The following is a 3959-nucleotide window of genomic DNA, read 5'->3' on the forward strand; positions in this document are numbered from 1 at the left end:
GGATGCCTCACCCATAGATCCTCCCAACTGGCCAATGGGCACCCTTGGTGCTCTCCACACCTCACCAACACAGACCCTCACACTGTGGTCAGTTCACCATGTGTGCTCCCAACCAAGGCACTGAGGGCAAGCTTTGGCAGACAGCTTGAGAACACACACAGAAAGTTGGCTCACATCTGCAGGACAGAGACAGACCATAAATTTCTGCATTAGCACCACCCTTAGGAGAAGAAAAGAGGGGCTGTCAGCACCCAGCCTATTGTGTTGCAAGATCAACAGATGGCACATAAGCTCACGAATTCTGCCAAAAGATGTGATAAGAAGCATGAAACAGGTTTATCCATGAAGGTCTGAGAAAGCCTCAGAATCTCTAATTCTACAGGGCTGATGGAAGTGTTTCTCTCCTGAAAACAAGTAGTAAATGCTGGAGCAGGTGGCTTCTACTTCAGAATTGAAAGCAGCACAAAACCCCAGGAACATTAAAAAAAATTAAAGTAATCTAACACTACTAAAGGATTGCAAAAGTCTGCCAGTTACCAATCCCGAAGACTTAGAAATCTGCAATCTACCTAATAAATAATTTAAAAATACTGTTATAAGAAACCTCAGTGAGCTATAAGGAAAGAAAAAAAGACAATTCAATGAAATCAGAAAAAACATGAAGAAAAGAAAAATACAATGGACAAAAATTGTAAAAAAAAGAACCAAAAAACGTTCTGGAGTTGAAATAAATTAAAAAAATGCAACAGAAAAATCTATAGCTACGATAGCATTTTAACAAATATGTGGATAAAATGAAGTATATTTTGACATAAAAATGTAAAAAGAGAAGGATAAAAGAATGGAACATTTGGACTCTGGGAGGGCTCATGCCAAGGAATACTTCCCAGAACTTCTGCTGCCAGTGTCTTTGTCCTCATGGTGAGACACAGCCACCCTGCCTCTGCAGGAGACCCTCCAACGCTGGCAGGGAATAAAATCCAGACTGCTTAGTCTGGCCTTCAAGTCTCTATCTTTCATGAATTCAAGAACTTAACAATCATCGAATCCTCACGTGTGAGAGGTTAGAAAAGAATTCCTAGGTCTCAGACGCAGAAGCAAGAAGAACTACAATCCTGCAGCCTGTGGAACAAAAAACACATTCACAGAAAGATAGACAAGATGAAAAGGCAGAGGGCTATGTACCAGATGAAGGAACAAGATAAAACCCCAGAAAAACAACTAAATGGAGATAGGCAGCCTTCCAGAAAAAGAATTCAGAATAATGATAGCAAAGATGATCCAGGACCTCGGAAAAAGAATGGAGGCAAAGATTGAGAAGATGCAAGAAATGTTTAATAAAGATCTAGAAGAACTAAAGAACAAACAAACAGAGATGAACAATAAAATAACTGAAATGAAAACTACACTAGAAGGAACCAATAGCAGAATAACTGAGGCAGAAGAACGGATAAGTGACCTGGAAGACAGAATGGTGGAATTCACTGCTGTGGAACAGACTCAAGAAAAAAGAATGAAAAGAAATGAAGACAGCCTAAGAGACCTCTGGAACAACATTAAACACAACAACATTCGCATTACAGGGGTCCCAGAAGGAGAAGAGAGAGAGAAAGGACCCAAGAAAATATTTGAAGAGATTATAGTCAAAAACTTCCCTAACATGGGAAAGGAAATAGCCACCCAAGTCCAGGAACCGCAGAGTCCCATACAGGATAAACCCAAGAAGAAATACGCGGAGACACATAGCAATCAAATTGGCAAAAATTAAAGACAAAGAAACATTACTGAAAGCAGCAAGGGAAAAATGACAAATAACATACAAGGGAACTCCCATAAGGTTAACAGCTGATTTCTCAGCAGAAACTCTACAAGCCAGAAGGGAGTGGCATGATATACTTAAAGTGATCAAAGGGAAGAAGCTACAACCAAGATTACTCTACCGTCAAGGATCTCATTCAGATTTGATGGAGAAATCAAAAGCTTTACAGACAAGCAAAAGCTAAGAGAATTCAGCACAACCAAACGAGCTCTACAACAAATGCTAAAGGAACTTCTCTAAGTGGGAAACACAAGAGAAGAAAACAAACCCAAAACAATTAAGAAAATGGTCATAGGAACATACATATCGATAACTACCTTAAATGTGAATGGATTAAATGCTCCAACCAAAAGACACATGCTTGCTGAATGGATACAAAAACAAGACCCATATATATGCTGTCTACAAGAGACCCACTTGTAGGGACACATACAGACTGGAAGTGAGGGGATGGAAAAAGATATTCCATGCAAATGGAAATCGAAAGAAAGCTGGAGTAGCAATACTCTTATCAGATAAAATAGCCTTTAAAATAAAGAATGTTACAAGAGACAAGGAAGGACACTACATAATGATCAAGGGATCAATCCAAGAAGAAGATATAACAATTATAAATATATATGCACCCAACACAGGAGCACCTGAATACATAAGGCAACTGCTAACAGCTAGAAAAGAGGAAATCAACAGTAACACAATAATAGTGGGGGACTTTAACACCGCACTTACACCAATGGACAGATCATCCAAACAGAAAATGAATCAGGAAACACAAACGTTAAATGACACAATAGACCAGATAGATTTAATTGATATTTATAGGACATTCCATCCCAAAACAACACATTACACTTTCTTCTCAAGTGCACACAGAACATTCTCCAGGATAGATCACATCTTGGGTCACAAATCAAGCCTCGGTAAATTTAAGAAAATTGCAGTCATATCAAGCATCTTTTCTGACCACAACGGTATGAGATTAGAAATCAATGACAGGGAAAAAAGTGTAAAAATACACAAACACATGGAGGCTAAACAATATGTTACTAAATAACCAAGAGATCACTGAAGAAATCAAACAGGAAATCAAAAAATACCTAGAGACAAATGACAATGAGAACATGACAATCCAAAACCTATGGGATGCAGCAAAGCAGTTCTAAGAGGGAAGTTTATAGCTATATAAGCCTCCCTCAAGAAACAAGAAAAATCTCAAATAAACAATCTAATCCTACACCTAAGGAACTAGAGAAAGAAGAACAAACAAAACCCAAAGTTAGCAGATGGAAAGAAATCATAAAGATCACAGCAGAAATAAATGAAATAGAAACAAAGAAAACAACAGCAAAGATCAATAAAACTAAAAGCTGGTTCTTTGAGAAGATAAACAAAATTGATAAACCATTAGCCAGACTCATCAAGAAAAAGAGGGAGAGGACTCAAATCCATAAAATTAGAAATGAAAAAGGAGAAGTTACAACAGACACCGCAGAAATACAGAGTATCCTAAGAGACTACTACAAGCAACTCTATGCCAATAAAATGGACAACATGGAAGAAATGGACAAATTCTTAGAAAGGTATAACCTTCCAAGACTGAATCAGGAAGAAACAGAAAATATGAACAGACCAATCACAAGTAATGAAATTGAAACTGTGATTAAAAATCTTCCAACAACAAAAAGTCCAGGTCCAGATGGCTTCACAGGTGAATTCTATCAAACATTTACAGAAGACCTAACACCCATCCTTCTCAAACTATTCCAAAAAATTGCAGAGGAAGGAACACTCCCAAACTCATTCTATGAGGCCACCATCACCTTGATACCAAAAGCAGACAAAGATACTACAAAAAAAATTACAGACCAATATCACTCATGAATATAAATGTAAAAATCCTCAACAAAATACTAGCAAACAGGGGCTTCCCTGGTGGTGCAGTGGTTGAGAGTCTGCCTACCGATGCAGGGGACATGGGTTCATGCCCCAGTCCGGGAAGATCCCACATGCCGCAGAGCGGCTGGGCCCGTGAGCCATGGCCGCTGAGCCTGCGTGTCCGGAGCCTGTGCTCCACAACGGGAGAGGCCACAGCAGTGAGAGGCCTGCGTACGGCAAAAAAAAAAAAAAAAAAAAAAAAAAA

This window comes from Aethalodelphis obliquidens, unplaced genomic scaffold, assembly GCF_003676395.1.
Source record: "Aethalodelphis obliquidens isolate GAN/ISIS:26980383/991018 unplaced genomic scaffold, ASM367639v1 scaffold62, whole genome shotgun sequence".
Taxonomy (NCBI): domain Eukaryota; kingdom Metazoa; phylum Chordata; class Mammalia; order Artiodactyla; family Delphinidae; genus Aethalodelphis; species Aethalodelphis obliquidens.